General features: G+C 44.8%; 1 protein-coding gene across 1 annotated transcript in view; it reads right to left on the reverse strand.

Annotated features, from left to right (window-relative positions):
• Positions 1-22,202, reverse strand: part of BACH2 (BTB and CNC homology 1, basic leucine zipper transcription factor 2) — a 152,539-nt gene that overhangs the window by 80,935 nt on the left and 49,402 nt on the right. Inside the window, exon 3 of the mRNA XM_009320122.1 lies at positions 3,961-4,112. The gene's annotated coding sequence lies outside the window, so the exon portion shown is untranslated. The remainder of the gene's footprint in view (positions 1-3,960; positions 4,113-22,202) is intronic.

Here is a 22,202-nt window from a genome sequence, read left to right on the forward strand (position 1 = left end):
CACCGAGGGACCGATGCAGTGCCAGCAGTGGTCAATGGCTTTATGTATTCTCAACAGGGGGGCGGCAGCAGGAGTAACCAGATTAATTAGGGACAAACAAGATTTCCCCTAGATCGTAGGAAAACGCTTTTTGGCCGTTGCAAGCGCGACACCCGGGACAGGATGCCACGGGAGGTTGTGAAGCTCCTCAGGGCGGGAGATGCTCCACACGATGGTGCTTGAGGTGCAGAGCCCTGCTATGCCGGTACTATAAAATGGGTACGAAAATGCCTTCTCCACCATAAAACTGGCCCTCGAACAGGAAAACGTACCAGAAAAATAATGAAATCCAGATACGGCCACATCTTGCATCAAAATCCCGTAGGATAAAACCACCCGTGTCCTCAGCTACAGCCATGGCACTTGGGAAGTGGGTTTGGTGCCGAGATTTAGGAGTGTTTGGTAAGTAAATGTTCAAAGGGATGCGACTTCACCTTCAGAAATCTGACTTCCTTCTTAATCCGATCAAGTTACCTGACCTTTCAGTGCAGATTTAAAAAAAGATACATTTTTCCCAGGCTGTGGTGGTAGGCGAGTGACAGACATTTAATCACCAAAATCTGCATCTTAAAATTTTACATTATTTACATCTGCCTACAGATGGTGGAAGGACAGATTTCAAGAAATCTTATTTTAAAAACCTTGAAATATTCCGAAGAACTCTTACTTAGCAAATATGAAATTTGTGTGCAGAGGTTTCTGAGTTTCGGGTTGCTTTTTTTTTGTCCATGAACAAAGCACTTAAAGGCCATCGCTGAATTCTCAACACTGCATAAGCATTACAAATTAGGACAATGTATTACACGCAGAATGCCACTGATTAGGATGTTATTTTTCCCTCTTTTAAAAAGAAAAGATACAGGGATAAACCAAAGCGAGAAACGTGAGCAGAGCGTAGAAATTGCTGGGAATTGCCGCCCGTCTCCGCTGGGAAGCCAGCAGCCCTGCCCCAGCATCTGCTCCGAGGCACGGCCACGTCCCCAGCGCCCGAGCAAAGCCCCGTTCGTACGCTGCCATTAGAGATCGTTCGGGATAACAAACTGAGCCGCTCAGAAAAGAGCACAGCTTCTCCCTAATTCCTGTACTCCCTCATTATAACATACGTGGTCGAACCATGATTAATTCCCAGGGGACCTGGATAAATGTTTTTTTCATCTTGACATATGCACTGTAACAGGGTTTTGCAATCTGCTCCGTCAGAACAAGGAAGAAACCTTCTGCTTTGAATTCAAACATCAATACGTATTATTTTTATGGAGATCACATCAATCAGCATCCTAGTAGTATTATACAAACTAAATAACATTGGAAGGAGGGGGAAGGTATGCTTGTTTACTAAATACACTGCACCCTGGGAAAAACAAGAATATGGTTATAACAGCTGGGTTAACTTGTGCAACTGCTCTTTCCAACAGGGCTAATTAACAAGGGAAAGTTCGCTTCTTTCTATGGGAATTGCTATAACAAGGTAATTGTTACAAGCAGTTTGTTATCCAAAAAAGCCAGACAGCAGGAAACACTGAGAGATTAAGTTAGCAACCGGCAGCTTGCCCTCCCATCTACCTCTGCCGGCCCAGATCTGCATGCACAACGGGTGCAACCCCAGCCAACAACCTGCGAGGCGAAACACGTGTTTTCCAGGAGTTAGAGCACAGATCACGGTTTAAACGTTTGGCGTATCTCGAGCACCATAGTAAAAAAAAAAAAAAATTAAAAAAAAAAGGAAAGCACATATTTGATGACGGCTCCTATATCCTTACACTGGTACTCAAGTTCATTTGGTCCTCAGACTTGATTTTACTGATGGAAACAGGGACTTCGGATTATCTGCAGCACAAGAAGCAGCAGGACAAATCTTCCTATACACTTCTTGGAATGAGAGGGGTTTTTTTCCATTTATGTCCATTCAGTTTCTGGTTGCTTTTTCTAGTGTGCTAAGAAGGATGCCATTTTTAAAGTTAGTTCCTCTGAAAGGGTTTTTAATAGGGATTTGCAAGATGCCTAATGATAAGCTTTTCAAACATCATGAGAAAAGCTTGCAAAAAAGTGTGAATAAGGCTTCCAAACCTCATGGGAATGGTGCTAAGTAGGACTAATGAACGACGAGTTGTTTCTGCCTGCCTAGCTGTTACAACTCGCATTTTCAAGTTTTCTTCCCTTAAGACAAGCCCTAGAAACAAGTTTCAAGCCAGATCCAAAATTCTCCTGTAGTCTGATGATTCCTGCTATCAGGGTTTGATTAATAACTGTAGCATATATTGCCAAGCCCACAACGAAATAGCAACACTCTCCCTTTTTCGGAAAACAAAATCAAACCAACACCTTGTAAGGCCTCTGACAGCGAATTCTGTTACTACCCAGCCTTCCTCCATTGCCTACTACTTCACTATTATTTTTGCTGATATTCATCACACCAGAGAAAATTTTCTCCTCTTTAAAAACTGAAATTCCATATGCATTAAAAAACCTTGTCCTCCTTTTGCAATAGACTTTTCTTGTTTTAAATAATACTTCTAGTGTCACATAAGCAAATAAAGTACCTCAAATGAAGGTATATTTCTAATATAAACTCTTCAGTTCCAAAATACTCCTATTTCTTCAGAAGTAGTATTACGAATCAGTTCTGAAGATTAAAAATGGTGTTAGTAAGCATTCAAGAAAAACTGACCAGCAATGAGTGCTGCGGTCGGCTTCTCTGCCCTGTCCTGGTTAATCATTAAACTGTGTTGTATGAATTTGTTACTGCACTGAACGAACAAGGGCAGGAACATGCACAGTGCCACACTGTGAACCACAATTTTGTATTATCTCTGGCTCAGGTGGCCTTTTGCCAAGCTGCTCTATACCACCATGCGAAAGATACAAAACTCCTAACCCCAGCAAGATCTGGTTTTATTTAAAAAATTAATGCGATAAAGTTGTGCTCGAGCCTTTTTCCAAACTTGGCAGCTCTGGGGTGTCTCACCCCCTGGACAGCACAGACCACCACATCCATGCCATCCTTATAATGGTCCAGAGGCTTCTTCCACCTGCAGATCCATCCCAGAATTAGGGTTAGAACCGCTGACAAATTAAAAAGGGTCAAACCCATTTCTCCCCTCTAGAATAGCCCACCGATTCCACGCCAGTCTGATGCTATGCGAGGTTTCAGAGGAGGGTTTAGCCATGATGGAGGAGGAAATGTGTGCACAGCACCACAGCCCCTCCCCGTCTTGGGAGGAAAACTCAAAGCATACAACACGCACCAGGAACTACTACCCAGACTGAGGAGATAGGAAGGGGTCTGCAGCCCCCTCAATCCCTTTTGTCCCTAGTAGGTCTGTGCACGGCTTTCTCCACCCTCCTACAGCTAGGTGGAGCTGCTAACTCCACCTGGAAGGAGCTGGAGGTTGCAATGAAGATACTACTCATGTTTAAAGAGCCTTTGGGGGCAGCAGGCTGAAAGGAGAAGCAGCGCCAGGGCTCCTCTGAGGGGAGTATTCTGGAAACCCCAAAGGAGGAGGGTATGGGGTTTATGATGGGAAAAATACAGGGATGCCTGCAGTCCTGCTGAGCAAAGGATGGCCTCCAAACTTGCGCGGAGCATGTGCGGCTTCAGCAACGCTTACCCAGTTGTGGAGAAAAATGAAGCATAATTAGGGGGATGGGGTGAAGAGAAGCTATTTTAAGTACTTCTCGCTATAGTTTACTATGGTAGCAGAACACTTAGAAAAGCCTTCAAAATGACAATCACCATTTAGGTTAAAAAAGCAAGTAACTACTTCAATAACAATTTATTCACCACCTAATGTTTGCTGTTGAATTACAGCTTTTACAGTATTCTTCTAAAGTATGATGTTTACTGCCTCCACCTTGCCTCCCCAAGACCTTTTTTTTTCCTTTTTTTTCTTTAAATAGAAAGGAATTTGAATCAAGACTTACATGTAACTTTTCTAGGTTCTGTGCTGGCTAAAATGTTCTCACGATGCAGGGAACAGGATCAATGGAGAAATTAAGAGGCTGCAGCAATCCATTAAGAAGTGGCCCTCCAAAGCTTTGTAGGGCAATGTTCTGGCAACTCAGTCGATAGCAACCTAAAATAAAATAAAGGAAGGCATTAAAAAATTTAAGCACTGAATCTTTACAAAACCCCTCATCTCCCCCCCCCCCCCCCCACACCTAAAAACAGTTTGGGGGCCTTTTTTTTTTACACACAGGTCTTCATGTCAAACATGACAATTACATTATGCCCATTACATACCTCCTCTTACCTTTAAGGTGTAGACACCTTACAACAAAGACTATGTTTTTCTTGCGTTCATATAGCACCCAGACATATGAGGCCCCTGAGAAGAATTACAGAACAGATAAACTAACACTTCTGTGATTATTCTACCAGATCATACTGCAGGTATGTGCACACTTATGCACACATACTAAGAAATTCTTCACTATGAGAGGGGTAAGACACTGGAACAGGTTGCCCATACAAGTTGCGGATGCCCCATTCCTGGGAGCGTTCAAGGTCAGGTTGGACAGGACTTTGAGCAACCTGATCTAGTGGAAGATGTCCCTGCCCATGGCAGGGGGGTTGGGCTAGATGAACTTTAAATGTCCCTCCCAACCCAAACCATTCTGTGGTTCTATGAAACTGCGCATCACGCCAGAAAGGTGTTCCACCAAAACTAGCAAAATGATCTAACAGACTTCAAATAACAATTAATACTGGCTTTTGTCAAAGCTTTGCTTTGGTTATGTCAAGGAATTTAAGTCAGGAACATCAAATTTGTTCCTTTGTTTCCGCTTTATTCTGGGGAGCTTCAGAGAATAAACTCCATCAGTGTAGTCTGGTATCCCCCAGTTAATGCAATGGGTGTCATACTCCTCTATCCACCCTAAAGCAAAGCTACCTGTCACACCAGTCCGTGTCAAAAGAAAATTGGAGAGGGAATAAAATGTTCATGCGGCAACAGCAAATTCATCGTGCTGCCTCCGCCGTGCAAGAGGCTTGCGGCTCAGTCCCTGGAGGAGAGGCACTTTGGGATGGGGAGGGCTGCTGAGAGCAGAGCTGGGGCCGGGGGGGGGCTGGAAGAGGGCAGCACCCGAGTCCCAGCATCCCTGCACGGTCCAGATCCCACCCAACGCCCAGTCCCAGCTGACTCCAAAAAGCCTTCCCCCATCTACCAAGGAAACGGTTGCACTCTGAAGTGGTTGGGGAGGAGGGTGGGAAGGAAATACTTGTGGAAGGAGAAGTAATTAGTTTTAAGTTACAGGGATTTTCAAGTTGAAGTTTTCAAGTTGCCGGTGCCCAACACTTTACTGTTTTCCTGGAAAAAACATTTGAATGCTTAACTACTATTTACTTGAATAAAGCTGGCAATTTGGAGTGGAAAGGAAGATGATTTTCTTTTGAACAGAAGGGGACAGCAGCAGTACAAGCAGTGGCATGTACCTATCTTCCCAGGATCACTGCAAGGGCTGTGCCTGCAGAATTACCACAAACTGAAGCTAGATAAAGGGGGAGATGAGGGGAAGGAAAATAAAAGTTTAGATGTTTTTAAAAACGACTATTATTTTTCTGAAACTTGCAAAATGAACTCTTCAGTAAAAACTTCTGGTTTCTCAAGAAATGTCTACTGACTCCATAAAAAAGTCAAAAAATAACACAAAGCAGTGCAAATGAAAGAGGTTTGGTGGTCGTTTTTTGTAAGTATGCGGTTCCCGGTAAAAAAAGTTCAATACTTTCTGAGCACTGATGCTACAGCATTTTACTCCCAAGCCTTGTAAAGATCTGGATCACTTATGAAAAGTAGGCTATTTCTTCTAGATGGCACCCTCCTAGATGATTTACCAAAAATGCTCGAAATACTGCTACCTTTAAGGATTACCTATATGGGTACTTGAAAAGAATCATGAGGCTATGGTAGGAACACAATGCTTGTGTCTCTTCAGTTTATACAATTTTCTCCAACTGGGCATAACATTCATTGACAAACTGTAAGAGAACCAAATATTTATGGTCGCAAATATACATTATCTAAATTGCCTATAAAACTAAAAATATAAACTCCAAATCTGTTCAGTCATAAATCACTGGTAGAACAAAAATAACTTGCTTACTCAATGGCCAAAGGAATAAAACCAGGGAAGGCTCTGTGTTTTCAAGGACAAGTTAGTTTTCTGAGGCAAAACTGCACTTGCCACAGCATATCAGAAGGAAAGGAGAATAAACAGAAGTGGGGAACAGGGAAATAAGAAAAAAAGGGGTGGGGGGAAGGAAGACTTTCAGTGCCACGCTTTTCTGAGAAGGTGTGATTGATGTTCGCTGCTGTAGAAAGCATGAGGCTGCATCCCAAACATTTCATTCCCTTCTGCAACTGTCTCACTCCGTATCTCGTCCCATGTTCCCTAGATATTCTTGCCCTATGCAGGACGATCCAGCCAGCATCAGGTTTTAGACATGATCTGAAACATGAAAGCAGGAATCTCTCTGCCCAGGGGTCAGCTTAGGGTAGAATGAAACCTAAACCCTCGCCCACGCTCAACACGAGAGCTTCTTCATGCTTTCCATTCAATAAAAGGGTTTTCTTTCTGAAACAGGCAAATTATTAAAAGCAAAACTGTCGCTACAGCTGTAAACTTACAAGGAATACATGACAACTGAGCTTACATGAAATGAAGAGCCAACAGTACATCTACTAAAGAGGAGTTTCAGCATTTTAACACGCTGACTGGCCAGGTTTACAGCATGGGAAGAGTTGGATCCTAGGCAGGGGTAGATGCGCTCTCCACTCCAAGGCTTGCTCACATCAGGGTCTCGGTTCTCAGCACTGACCTGCACACGTGGGTAATCAGTTATAGGATCACAAGAGGCCACAAAATCATTGTTCAATGTCAATTTGAAGACCCAGCTTCTGGAGTTGTGGGGGGTGCAAGGAAACTTTATTTTAAAAAGAAGCATCTGCCTTCACAGCTGCATAGAAAGCTAGAAAAATAACAATACTTCAAACCAGACATTGTAAGATGGGTTTTTTTTAGACTTACATTGATTAACAACCTCTTGTAAATTTTTGAACCAGGTTACCTTTTTTCCCCCTTTCTGAGAGCTTCCAGTACTGCTTGGCAGCTCAAGTTAGCACTGACGAATGCAAACGTAAAGGAAGACACACCAGACACCACAATTGGCAGAAGGAAGCATGAAGCTAAAAAAGTATTTACTTCAAGAAAACATCTTCCAGCTTGGATTTCTGTTATACAGAGGGTGCATTTCAAAGAGATGTTTTGTTGTTAATGCAAAATAATGAGAGCTTTGATGCTTAAGAGGAAGAAAACTGATAAGTTCTTCAGTTTGCAATGAACAAACCAAGAAAGAGGATTTGAGAAGAGTGCGATCAATGTACCTGGGTATTATTCCAGTTAGCATGAGAGATGTTTCAAACACAGCAAATCGTGTAATCATGCTCAAGAAAACCAGAGAAGTTGGGTGTACAATGAGGGAGGTGAGCAACAAATACACAGCTGGGTTAGCAAACACACCAATGTTCACAACGGCCACGTAAAATTAGGGCTAAGTAAAATGAACCCACACGACAAGATGAGTCGGTGAGCTTCTCACAGACACGGACAGGAGAAAAAAAATATCTAAGGAAGGCTGCGCACCAGCAAGCAGGAAGAAGTGAGCACAGATGTGCAAACACAGCTGGTGTTTTCTGAAGCAATGCCTCACTTGGTGGAATGCAACGATTCTTACACAAATGTGTGCAGAAATTTGTCCCAGTGAAGTCAAGGATCCCAGGCTGTTGCATGCAATACCATCACAGATTAGTAAATCTGTTTTCTTTATGTTTTGTGTGTTTTTGAGTGAAGCTGAAGAATTGTTCTTTCTGGTTGAAACAGCTTCATTGGAACATTTGTAGCTTGCAACTGCTTGAAGGATTGCCTGAGGCTGAGAAGGCATTTGCAATGCTCCTGACATCTAGTGCAGGATCTCTCCCTGAAATCTGTAAATTAAACCCAAGATGATATCGATACCTGTGTCAGAAAAGATGCACGGCCTGGCTTCACTATCAGTGCATTTAATTTCCTCCTAATAACCTGCTCGGTTCTTCCAAAGAGAAGGAACATGCTCATCCATCACTCCTGCTTGTGTTCACGTGCACTGTTTGGCCAGGGGCAGCCAAAACCAGGAGTCTGAAGGGCACAGCAGCTTCTTCCCCGGTGCCCAGAGGTGGGATGCAGAAGACCACCACAACCGAGGAAGTATGGACCAGAAGCATGGAGGTACCCACCCAGGACGGCGAGGACTGGCTCTGCAGTGTGTCCCTATCTGGGAGAGCTGTGTCAACAGTCAGCGGAGATGAGATTGAGCTGTTTGTTCAGATAATGGCAAAACCACGTGAGGAATCAGTCTGGCTAGAAACCATGACTGAAGTCATCGGGAGAAGCAGCAAGATAACCGCCGCTGACTGACTGAAGGGGAAGGCAGCTGCTGCTGCCCTGCGCTGGCCAGGGAAGCGCTCCAGGGTCTGCAAACTGGATTTTCCCCTGCTACACTTAACAGCACCAACTGGGCTTAAACGGAAAACCCTAAGAGGAGCTGGGGGATGTGCGTGGGAGTAATTTTTCCATCCCCTCTTGTCCTCTGGTTGCAGTTAACTCTGTGACACATCAACCAGGCTGGGCTAGGAGAGGTGGGAGACTGCAGTTCGAGAGCATCACCACAGGAACTTGTAAATCTTTTTATGTAAAATTTGAATGACTTTATCATTGGAATATACTCGACTTAAAATAAAGCCACCGTTGAAAATATTTTATCTTGGTGGTATGACTCATGAAAGAATGGCTAGGTGTAAAAGGAAAGTTAATATATGCTGTGAGAAAGACCCACACACAACAACATTATCAAATGACACAAGATGACTATTTATGCCCCACACAGCAAAAATCACAGCCTAATCCTTTGTGTCAGATCTGATGAAAATTCAGATATCTGGCTTATTTCTCCTTAAGGACTAGAGATTTTGGTTAATACACATGCAACCAGGAGAAAGCAAGATGGTTCAGTGATGAGGATGAAATCGCTGTCCTTGAGCCTGGCATCTCAGAAGATGATACCGGACTAGCCAGCACCTCGTCTCTTGGGTAAGGATGCTTCCCAGGGTGGCACAAAATGACGCAGCTCACTGGGTTTATGCCCCGGGACTCCTGCCCCAATATGTGTGAACCATGAGAACGCACGCCTGCCCTGCCAAAAGGATGTTCCCGCATTGAACGATTATCACAATCAGACTTTTACTGCCGATTTCTTTTAAAAAATGCAAATCGAGAAAACAGTTAACATACAGAACGAAAGAACGGGCCACAGTCAACCACAAAAACTCCCCATAAGGTTCAGCATGTGGGAAACAGATAAGTAAATGCTGCAAAAGATGAACAATATTTAAGTATTAACACAAATGTTTTTTTTGGGAGGGTTTATCTGGCATCTCTACCAGTTTTCCTCCAAGCTCTAATACAAAAATAACTACATCTAACTGCAACTGGGAGAGATGGCAGCAGCTCAACATTGCTCCCTTCCTTTCTCTGTACTCAGAAAAAAACCCTACCGTCTTACAACATCAGACCAACTAATTTTCAGGTGATTTCAGATCAGGGTGAAGTCAGTGATGCATTTGCGAGCTCAGAAAGTTCAGTCCATGGTCTCATTTTCATCAGCCTGTGAAATGAGGACATACATGTGCAACACGAGGGCAGGAGAAATAAAGCCTTTCTCCGAGCTGTACAGGTGGTCCCCCATGCTCTAGCATGAAGTGAAAGAGCTATCCTTTAGCTCACATAAATGCTGAATGCGACAGTTGAGCATCAAACTATGAAGCAGAGGGAGCCCAGGTTTTGAGCTACAGCAGTGGCCGCTCCAAGTGAATGGAGAGGTGCTACAAAAAGCCAAAAGCCAAGAGTCATCTAGCTCAACCTATTGAGCTCAATTCCTCCAGGAACCCACCTCCCCCTTGGGTCACCAACTCCACCAAGCAGAGGTCAAATGCTGCTCCTCCCTCTCCTGCAGAGGTAATCTCCATCTGCTTCCGCAGAAAGAAGCAAGAGAGCCATGGCGCGCACAGCAGGACCCATTCGCCTCATTCGCACCCATGCCGATGGTCTACCAGGAGCCTGCGCGAGCTGTGGTGGGGCTGAGAGCAGAACAATGCTGCTCCTCATGTGAAGGGGCCTGCTTCTCCTTCTTTACACTCACACCAAGCAGGGGAAAGTTGTAAGACCTGAACGTGTTTTGTGGGTTATCTTCACTCGTTCTAACGAACAGAAAAAGAGAAAGGCAGAATTGTGATGGGAAAGGGCTTCAAAAATACGTTCCCTGTTGGGTGAACTCAAGTCTGTTTAACAAGAAAAGCCAGAGAGGCCACGCACAGTAATGCTGAGAAAAAGGAAATGGTACTTCATTTTAGCCAGAGTCATAAATCTTACCAGTGAGCCTCTAACGGCAAAACGGTGAGCAGGGGAATTTTTATACACAGATAATTAGTTGCGAGCTGATATCGGGTTTACTGTGCTGTGCACTCCGTGTGTGCAGCGCCTTCTCAACCTGCAAAACACCGCGTAAAGCTCTGGCCTTACCAGGAGGTATGTGGCTGAAACTCCCAGAAACCCTCATAAAAAAGCTGAAGTAGAGATGGATATTTCTGCTCCACAGAAACCTTTCTGAGGCAAACGCAGAAAGATTTTTTCAATGGGGAACATGCACCATGCTTATAAAACCACCCTCTCTGCTACAAGGGAGATGGACCAACAGGACACCTTGTCCCACCATTAGCACCCTCATCTTCTGGGGCACTGACGCCACTTGTGGATCCTGCACAGGAGGCAGTTTGGTCAGGAAAAAGTTGACCCACCAAAGCAGAAAAAGAGAATGTGGTTGAGGAAATTCATCAGCCAGCAGCAGCTGCGGAGCTGCCGAACAAGGACTAAAATCATCTGGGCATTCCCAACACCGCTGCTGGGAACAAGGCAGCCCATCCTCCAGCGCTTGTTCCTTGACATCTTGCTCTGTTTCAGAGCACAGCCAGGGACTTCCACTGACGACAGATGTGAGCAAAGATTCCACTGCATCTAATAGTCAGACCGCACTTCCAGTCAAAGAAAAGCCACTTTTCAGTTTCTAGATGAGAGGGTATCCAGGGGACATGTGCCAGCAGCACTCCGGGCGTGCGAGGTGCTGGTGAGTGCTGCTGGCACTTCTGATGCTACCTTAGAAGGGCCCAATTTGGTCTAGAGGAGGAGGTCTGGAAGCCTTCATCCCCAAAAGACACCCGAGTTACAGAACGGCCCAGAGAGCTGGGCAGCTTGCTCCTCTAAGACTGGCTGAAGACACCTTGGTGAGCAAGGAGAGCTCACGCCGTTTGCACCAGGAGCTCCGAGGTGGCACCGAGCTGGAGGAGGGAGCAGTGGCAGGCTATGGCCCCCGCAGGCTGCCTTGGTGCCCCTAACTAACTTTCTGCCCATCTTCTAACACTCTTTTTCTTCTCCAAACCAGTGCAAAAAGGCAGCCACACCCCACTGCTCGATCGCACTCCTCTGCTGGTCCGAAAGAGCTGGAGGCAGGTTAAGGCTATGGGGCAGACCAGCTCCACCACCCCTGCAAGCTTCGTCTGCATGGGGTTAAGCAGCAGCTCTCTTTTGTCCAAGGCTCAGTTCTCTTGCTACCGTATGTTAAACCAAAAGACCAATCTGTATTTACTGCGCTAAACTACAATTATGGGGGTTTTTTTTAATCATTCAGCCTAATGGTACGCAGCTGCCACAGAAATCTTTGAACACACCACTGGCTCTCTTTGAGCTGATTAACCAGATAAGGAACCGTAGCCAAAAGACATGAAAGGATGGGTCCAAATTTCAAACTCTCAGCTAAGCAAAGAATTGCATTCAAAGGACTGTACGAAATGGGGGGGCGGGGTGGGGGTGGGGGGAGAAGGTTCACAACACAAATGAAGGTTTTGTTTACTACTAATATAAACAGCTGAAACACTCTCCGTCGCTTGGTTTAAGAATCAACGCGCACCAGCCTCAAAGCGGTGCTGATGGGTATTACAGCTGCTGCACTGATCTGTGTGGATTCCAATATTTGTGTTGTGTTTTCTGGGCTGGAATTGAGGGAGAACTTACCAACAAATCTAACTTTATGCTGAAGGAACCTCTGTGTGATATTGAAGAGGTCCAAGACCAAGAGCTGCACCCCTTCACCTGAACTGCTTCCGTTCAGCGCGTTTCTTTGGATAGCATAGTAATTTATTTTTTTTAAAATTCAAGACAGCTCCATGTATTTGCTTTTATTTCTAGCATAATGTTTACTATTCCAATCAGAACATTCTGTAATCGCGTCTAAATGTTTTATTATTAATTGCCGCACCCCCCCCCACCCCACCCTTAATAATTATCCTCGGGAGAGGTAAACATTTCAACACGAGTTACTTTAGTTAAAGCCATGAATATGCATTATTTATTTATTTAGGTAAACAGTAATTAAGAAAAAATCACCCAGACCGTCTTCTCTTTGAAGTGAGCACTACTTCACCAGCCTTGCCACGGGAATTGCAAGTCCCTGAGACACATACATTACTTTGTCCTCCTCCACCGTGATGTACATTTGTGGGCCTCAGACCAGGCAACAGCTGCCAGGAAGACAGTCCCTATGTTGTCCAAGGCCGTGCAGCGAGTCCAAAGCATCCAGACTCACTCTCAAGGATGAGCAGCAGGTACCCAGACGTTAGTAGAGAAGAAAGGAGCAACATCTTGAGTGCAGGATGAGGACCAGAATGCTGCTATCTATCACCCAATATGCTGATTTTTAAGTTTTTAGCAGCAAGACCACCTCTACTAACATCAAAACTCTGATGACCCCCCCTCTGCACTCTCTCCATGGACAGAGGGCTATGTCCTTACAAACTGAGGGGCTGTCACCACCACGGCCTCTCCATGCTAAGCTGGGGAGCAGCCAGCCCCAAACCAATGAGTGTTTGGTGCCGAAGCAGTCAGACAGCCCCGTGTGCCGTGTATATATATAACCTATGACTGGGCAATAAGCAGCTGAGTGACTCCACTCAATTCCCCTGGATTTCTTCCTCAGTATTACACGACCTCAAATATTGCAACATCCCATCCTGCCTAATACTTCCACCAACTTCTACCACACGCGGTGACAGAATCGGGCAGCACCACAGGCCATGCAGCCACTTACAAATGAATGGGAACTAATTTTTTTAAACCAAAAAATTAAGACACGTCCGACAGTCCTGACAAGGATGATCACCCAGCCTAAGGATTGCACCGGCGCTACAAGAGAGGAATCAAAATGTCTCCCAAAGACAAAGGGATTTTCGCAGATCTAAAATTATTAAGTAAATAGATAAAACTGCGGTCTGGGCTTTGTTTCAGTTTTCAGAGCTAATTTCCGGCCACCGTTCAGAGAAATGCTTTGCATTTCCATTTCTGACTCACCCGTTTTAACAAGCGCGCTCGCTGGAATTACTAAGCACGGGATCTGATCAAAACATTTCACTTTCTGAATCAAAGTGCTTTTCAATTTTATCGATGTGAACTTATCTATAAATTTAATGTGGTGACGGACAACACTGGTGGTGTGTGGGTACGGTCCAGGCGGGCAATGCGATGGGTCAGAGGACCCCTCTCCCACCGGGTGCCCGGCATTTCACCAAGGCATGGGGACGTCTCCCAAATTCTGCACAACCGCTCGGCGCAGGCTGACGCCGGTCTCTTGCATCCCGATCACAAAATGACACACGCTCCCAGAGACACGTTTAAACGTCGGGTATGAATGAAAAGCATTCCTGAAAAGAATGTGTTATGAAACCGAAAATCGGGGACCGCCGCAGCACTGTGCTTAAGTTGAGTCATCAGTTCCCCTTACGGCCTAATAATTGACACTGCCTTGATCAGAATGACTGATCCGAACGTTGCTTTGTGTTTGTTTTTTCTTGTTTTTTTTTTAATTTAAAAAAATAGATTTCCTATGTAAACAAGCCGCTTGTCATCTCACAGGAGTGTTTGTATATGCCAGATCACGGGAAACATCTGTCAAAAACAGATTTCGCTCTCGTCAGTCAACTCAGTACAGTCTGAATCAGACTGTAGTACAAAGAAACCAAAAACAGGTCTCGTTACGGAAAGAATACGCTGCGAACTCTCAGTGGAAGCACTGATTTTATTGCATTTTGTTGGGATTAGATGCTGCAAAGATTATTAGAAGAATTCTCTCCTTCCCCTGCAGGATCTCTTCCCCCAGAGGAAATCCTGGGAATTTAAGAGCTTCTTTTCTCCCCTCTTCCTGCACTTTTCTAAAATTAAGTATCTTCTAGGAAGATGCAAGAAGAATCAAGGTTCGATGAAGCTTCAGAGCATGCTGATTTCCCACCTTTTGACACTGTTACTCGGATAACAGAGTGATTCCCCTCTTGATGCTTTCAGCAAACAAACACTCCCACATGTCTGCATCCCTCAGGTCACACCTCCCCAGAACGATTCATTAATTATTTTCACATCTTCTAAACAGGAAAAGATCAAGTGAGCCTGCAACTGCCTCTAGTGGTGTTTTCTGAAGAAAACGTGACACAAAACAGGGTGTTTGCTACTACCAGGATAACGGTGATGCGAGACAGCCGTACTGTGGGTCTTCTGCCAGGGAATTTGCCCTGGAATAGCAAAATCATTAGAACAACAACAAAAAAGAAACCAAAGGGAGAAACAGGTGTGAGACTTCAACAGAAAGAGGATTAGGCTACTCCATTGGCATGAAAATGGAGGAGATGACTGGGGCAGGGGCACCAGGCTCAGTGGGTACCACACCGGTGTCAAGGTTGGGACTGAACACAGAGCCCTGTTAAATGGACCAATAATTTACAGATTAAGGGGACAGTATTTGAAACATTTAACAGTGGATACACGGTCTTATTAGAAGTATGTTCCTGGATGGGTAAGAAATTAATGGCCACGTCTGTATTAGCCTTTGTCGGCAGACTGAAACCGCCAGTACTGTGGAGCAGATGTGATGCCCGATTTTTGTGTTTTGCCTGGCAGTAACTCCAGCCTGGTGCTGCAGAGTGAGCACCCACCAGCAGCTGGAGTACACCAGCAACGCTGCTGGAGGCACAACTCTCGTATCAGTAACTCATGGATTACACAGCATGCTACTAATTCTTAAAAACAAGGCATGGAGATAGGAGGAGAACCTCAATATACTTTGGACAAGATGGAGGAGGACCCGTTTAAACACCAAGTACTGAGAGTAATAAAATGGTAGGTTTTAAAACAAGAACACAGGCTAAATCCAAAGCTGTGGAGGAGAAGGAATGATGGAACAAATGGCATAAAAAGGGAAAAGAAAATTATTTACTGGCTGGAGATGACATTAGATTTTATTTCCCTAACTGTGTAGGCGGCTGGACATGAAGCTAATACTTAGAAGTATCTGCAAAATATTGTACTCTATGTCCTTCGAATGGGGCAAAGTGGATTTAGGTGAAAGACTTGCTTTTCAACGACAAAACATCTTAACGCAAGCAATTTACACAGCTCTCTTGAAATAAGAAACGACTGCAGAGCTACGTTTATGAAACAAACCTATGACAATACTAAACAAGATGCAATCTCAGTTGTGATTTAGAAACGATATCCAGAAGCATACAGCTTTAGCTATATCCAGCACAGAATCCAATGAGTATTGTCAACCTTACAACATTTTTGGGGACTCTCATATTTACACTTTTACTTACATCAGCTATTTCAGAGAGAAATGGACCGACACACTCCCAAAATGTGAGGAGACACACTATTGTGGCCAGATTTGAGAAGGGTCTGCACTTAGCGCTGATTTTATCTGCCTGACCTAGGATAACACATGCTTTCGACCGTGACTTTTATGAACTCTTTGAAGTTTTATTATTCCAAGGTACAAGGGTGGCAATACTAAGACAGAGAAAGCGGAGAAAAATTGAATGGGAATTAAAAGCACTTTGCACTCTCAAGCCAGCAAGCGAAAGAATCATATTTGGCTTCATGAGAGCATTGCCAATACTAACAAACCATTTGCTGTCTGGCACTGCATACCAGCAGGTCGTGTACTGTTTTGATGCATTATTGTTTTGATGCAAGCTAAGTGGGCAAAATTTGAAGTGTATCTGCCATGGCTGCTTTTTAGTTCATTTTGCACCCACTCCTGAATGTCACGATGGAAAAAATTAAGGCAAGGGGAACAAAGCAAAACAGGGTTCACCACCTCATAAAGAAAGGTAACTAAAATAAGAAAGGCTGTACTTTACATGTCTGTCTAGTTCTCCCTAATAGCTCAATGCAAACAGAAAACCGGGGCACTACATGAATTTCTTCTTCAGTTTCATGCCATCTGAAAACCGATGTTTTGTATTGTCACCGTCCCAGTTAACCATCACCCAAAGCAGTACTAAGAACCAGCATGCATTAAGCCAGAATGAAAGCCAACTCCATAACCAGAACAAAGAATGATTTTCTTGGCAAGCTCCCTTCTCTGCTCTTAAACTGTGGCTATGCCAGCTTCAGGGATCTCCGGCACGATCCACGCTCACCACTCATTCCTGCAAGAAAAATGTTCTCTGCACTCAGTAATTATAGCTTAACTTTGCCATGTGAAAGAGCCTCTCTTTCCAATTCTCATGGCTTTTGGAGGGTTTTTGTGTTTTGTTTTTGACTCATACCACAAAACCTGCCTGTTCTGCCTTGATTACCTTGTTTTATTATTCTCTGTAGTCTTGGCATTTGTTTAAAATTATGTAAAAAATAGGCAGTTGCACAGAGAATGATTAGTACAGCAAGTGCTGTAACCAAGCAATGTTATATATTTTGTTGCTTATGGAGTCAGCGTATCAGAACCAGCCAAATCTATTAGTTTGGTCCGAAAGTATATTTTTCCTTTCCTGCTTGCAACAGAATAATTAATACTTGGAAGAAATAAGGGAGAAAATAAGCATGGCAGTAGGTAAGCACTCCTAATGACATAAGCTCACATTTGGATCAAGGGTTGTGGTTTGGGACCTATTTATAGGAAGAAAGAGTAACAAAGTTTGTGTCTTTGCGTGTGACAAGAACACTTGCCACACTGTGTTCAGCTGTCATCCCAAATCACTTATTACCTGTGCCAGTGTCCTTGTCCCACTGAAAAAGTCCGTACTTCTCCCTGAAGCTCTGCAAGCGAAAAATTAAATCTAATGCTTTCCCATTTGTTCAGAGTGGCTGATGAAAAACTCATTAATGAATACTTGGGCAAAAAGGCTCTCCGCAATTACAGCACACAGCTATAAAAGCCAATGCACGATGGCCAGCAAATGTTTCTATGTAGAAATTGGCTTAACGCAGCTTCCTACTTGGTAAATAGCGAGAGGAAATTCTGAATAAATATTTGTTTTCCCGTATTTATTTCTACACTGGGTGAGGCAAGACAAAAGGATGTTTAGGCACTGAACTGATTTCAGGTTTTGTTCTCTGTGCATGATTTGGCGTGCAACGCTATAGGGCTTTTAATCTCATATACCTCGTGGATCCTACCATCATCATCATCATAATGAAACCAGACACAGCTTACTTCCCGTTCCCCCAGCCCGACACCAGCAGGGCATGCTGAAATGAGAGAGTCACTCATGTAAAACTGACTGAAGAAGGCTACCCATCATTTCAGCCGCTTGGCTTCACCTCCCCGCGCCAAACGGTGCCATCTCAAGCTGCTCCTGCCAACATACAGGTCAAGCAGCAGCGTAACCCAAACCATTAGGACCAGAAGACATCCAGTGTAGCTTGTCCATGGGAAAGGTGGAAAAAAGTCCCTGAGTGTTTCTACAATTCCTATTGCTCTCGGCGCAATTAGATTTTATTGAACTGTAATCCTAGATAAGTATACTGAATCTTACAGCTAAAGTCAATTACACTGCGTTAAATAGCTGGCTTCCTAATTTGCAGGAGGAAAATCACTTCTTCGGTATAAAGCTAAATTAGTTCAATAACTCGTTACTTGTAGCTTGGGTGCAGGGTTGAAACAGCAATGGCCAACTAAGCGGTTGCCGTATTTTCAGGCAGCAGTCCCTTGGAGCTGTAAGCACATCAAATTCCCCGGTTTACCAGTTGGGAAAAGGGATAAGCATGGCAGGCAGAGAAGGGACATCCAGTGTCAGCAGCACCACATCTCAAACCGGCTGTGTTTTCTCATGGCAGGGGACTCTGAGCTAACCAGCCTCAGAAGGGACGAGACATCGCTTTTCCTGTAATTGAAAATCCTCATACTTAGAGGTTTGGATTAGACGCAGCAGCCAACCTGGAGCTGCACTGTGCCTCTCCAAGCAAGAAGCAGGCTCTTTATTAATCTAAAATGGGATCATAGACAAAAATCAATGGGGCTGCTCCCAGGTCCACCAAGGTTTATGCACCCTCTGCCTCTGGAGGGCTCTAAATCACAGCCTTTCTGGTGCACCCCCCAGTGCCCGGCACTATCCCCGCCTGCCTGCTGCCTTCTCACGCACTCTCCACAGATGTCCACTCCCGGCCATGGTCAGAGGCAGGGCTGGCAGACCTCTGGTATGACCCTCGTTTGGCACCTGGGCTCAGAATTTAGGCTGCTGTGTGCTGCCATCAACTGGGGTCCAAATGAGAAACCAGAACCAAACCGAACCAAACTGTTTCATGAATGAGGAGAGAGGGAAAGCTGGGTGCAGTGGAACGGTGGGGAAAAATAAACAGGAAAGTAAATTGATGAGAGAGTTACTGAAGAAAAGTCAACCTGCCCAAGACAGAGGCGGGCTGCCATTCAGGAATAAAGAACAAGTAGAGGAGGGAGGACCTGGGAGGGAAGAGCACCTTGTGCTACTTCTGTATCCTGCCAGACACGAGCCACGACGGAGAAGAAACTTCACACGGAAGGGTCAGCATAGGGAGAATCAGTGGCAGATTCCAGTGTCCAGGTGAGTATGGATCTCAAAGCAAGGCTGGGAAAGCATTTCTGTGGCCACGGGAGGAGGACTGAAATATGGCAGGGATGGGCGGACTACGTAGGTCCCAAAGAGGAGGATCTCTTATTAACACTGGCAGCTTGGGGAAAGTTGAGGGTCAGGTCAAAGGAAGGTTTGTGAAAGCAAGGCCAAAAAAAGGGAAGGCAGTAAGAAGGTGGGAGGACAGGAAGCAGCATGAGCTGTTGTAGCAGAATCAAATAGAAAACAAAATGTGGTTCTGGTCTGAATATGAACCTGTCTGTACTTTCAAGATCTTGTCAGTGGCTGGAGAAGAGCATTACTAATGTTTGGAGGAGAAAAAGAGTGTATGGGACTCCACACCCTCTTCCCAGAGAAAAATAATTCCTCTAAGGGGTGAGAAAAGTTTAACTACCAACCCACAGGAGATAAAAGGACACATCAAAAGGCATGTGACTTGTCATTTCTGATTCCTTACTCAGAATTAGCATCAGCACTGGGTGAATTCATATCAAAATCTTTTAAATGAGTATTTGCCTATCAGGGGCTGAGTGGAGGAGCAGAGGGGCTGAAGGCCAACCATGGTGGTGGGCTATCTGGACACCCTCAGCAGGTGCAGCAACACTGTGCCAGCACACACCTTGCCAGGAGGCTGGGAAGGTGATGGCCTGCTCCCTCATACCACCTTCCTCGACTGCTAGGGTCACCTCCTGACCACACTCAAGCATTCTTCGGTTTCTTTCTAACACGCAACTATATTTAAATGTCAAGAGATCTCTGCATAACTCGGGAGATGACAGAAGCTGCGTTCCTGATCCCGTTGGGTTTGTGTGGGTCGCGTGTGTCGAGCAGACAGGAATGACTCCAAGCCATGAGAAGACAGACTGTGAGGAGAAAGGCGAGAGACAGGGAATACTCCAAATGCCTGCCGCTGCACCAGGGCAGCCAAACACCATGAGAAACAGGCTTGAAAGACTCAGAAAGAAAAAAACCAACCCTTTCTAAGTCTGGAAATCATTTCCTCTACTCTTGAACACTGAAATGCAAGCAGCATGGGTGATTATCCCCTGTGAGGAAGCGCATCCCTCTTGCTCTAGTCCCCGGGCTGGCTCTCCCTGCCACAACATCCACATCTTTCAGCAGCATCACTAGGCTTCACCCTCACGATGGAAGGGAGGAGGACGATCCCCACTGCACAAATGAGGAAGTCAGTCATGGGGCAGATGAAGGAGGTTGCCCAGGAACACACCGGAAACCTGTGACCGGGGTGGGGAACTGAACCCAGACCATGAGTTCCAGTTGGGTGCCCAGTCCAAGCCGGGTGGCCGACAGATCACCTCTTCTACCGGGGCTTTGAAATTTAAGTTTGGTGGGTTTTTTAATGAATGCGGTTTTTTTATTTGTCTAGCCACTACGTTTCATTTCACTCACACTTCTGCTTTGCAGAAGCTTTTTATTCCGCTTCTTTTTCATTTTGGCTTAAACACCCAACACAACTGAACATTAAACAGAATTTAACCTTCACTATTTGGTCTTCTCCCCTACCAAAATCTGCCTCTCTCTAGCTCTCACTGTCAAGTGTCCTTTGTGCACTCTGTGCTCACAACTATGGCTTCATCAAAACACGAGTGATATTTAGAAGATGTCTTATTCACAGCTTCAAAGAATTACAGCAACTGCTCATGCAAACAGTGGTGCTGTGAGGCAGCAGAGCAGATCTGGTGGGAAAACCAGAGAAAGGAGATGCACAAAGAAGGTAAGTTCCCAAGTAAATGCTCCGATGCTGCTATGCATCATGTCAAAATGAGCAATCGGCTGAAAAAAACCTACCAGTAAGCCACCGCATCAGACTGCCTAGATTGTTTTACTGGCTCGGCTAATGAATCACTGGGCAAATGTGAGCAATGTACTCACAGCCAGGGTAGTCTTCATGACGGGTGAGAACAGTGTCTCTTCCTCTATCATCATGATCTGTGGTTTAATTGATATTTGAAAATGTCTTAAGATCTTTCAGTGAAAGGCACATAATATGTATTTCTAAGACAAAATTCTGTGGTATTATACTATTTGCAAGGAGATCCAACAAGTCAAACCGTTTTTTCATGAAGTAATTCACACTGGCTGAATCCCTGAGAGAAAGTCTCAAGATCTTGAGAGGGAAAAAATAACTAATTTCCACCTGTGTAATAACTAGCACAGTGAGAAAGAAAGAGACTTCAGATTTTTGTGAGAAAAAGCTGCAAAACCACAAACTTTCAAAAGTGTCCAATATGCTATTTTCAGCTTATCTGGATGCAGCCCAAACTATCCACAGCTAACCAAGGTGCACCAGAAGATTGTCATCATTCCACTTCCACCACAGGCTTTCACTAACTTGTGCCCACTGTTCATCCAAGGCTGTCAAGCCCTACAGAAAAACCTAAGACTTTTATGCTTAAAGCAGCCGAGCAGCTGCAAAAATAACCCTCTAAAAATATTGAATACTTGGTCCCACTCGGCAGCTGGAAAAACAATTACTGATTGAAAAATTCAGTGTTTGATATTACTTAATAGTTGGGGAAAAACTATTCGTGAATCATAATTAACATTTATTTAACTATTTAAAAGCATGCATCTACTGTTTGAGGCTTCACGGAGAGCCAATATGTGGCCTTCTGGCACCATTAAACAGACTAATACAGTTAAATTGGAAGGACATGAGGCAGAAAGCCGCACTGGAATAGTGAATCCTTCAAGGAACTGATATAACTGAGATTGTCTCAGTAGTGTGCGCCCCGCGACACCAGGTACAAACCCGCTCTACCAAACAAGTAGTGACTACCTCAGGGTAAATTAAATAAACGCACAGCTCCAGCTCCTGGTGCTGCAGTGATTCAAACACCATGACATAAAATGAATGAAAATCCAGCACTAATGGCAAGAGAGTGAAAAGCTCCCCTTGAAGCAGCCGCAAGGCTTACGGGCAACTCCACAGGGGTGCCAGCCCGGGGCTGGGTCGCAGCAGGGCTTCTTGCTGGCCAGTGCTGCAGCCCCGTGCAGGAAGGGACCAGAAGCGCCTGTCCACCCCAGGGGTGCCAGGCTCCTGCCTCCTGCACTGGAACCAACGGCGGCTTGGATCAGAACTTAAATTCCAGAAGCAGACAGACCATTTACAGGCAGGATGCTGAAAACAAA

The sequence above is a fragment of the Pygoscelis adeliae genome, unplaced genomic scaffold, assembly GCF_000699105.1.
Source record: "Pygoscelis adeliae isolate BGI_AS28 unplaced genomic scaffold, ASM69910v1 Scaffold41, whole genome shotgun sequence".
In the NCBI taxonomy this organism is placed as follows: Eukaryota; Metazoa; Chordata; class Aves; order Sphenisciformes; family Spheniscidae; genus Pygoscelis; species Pygoscelis adeliae.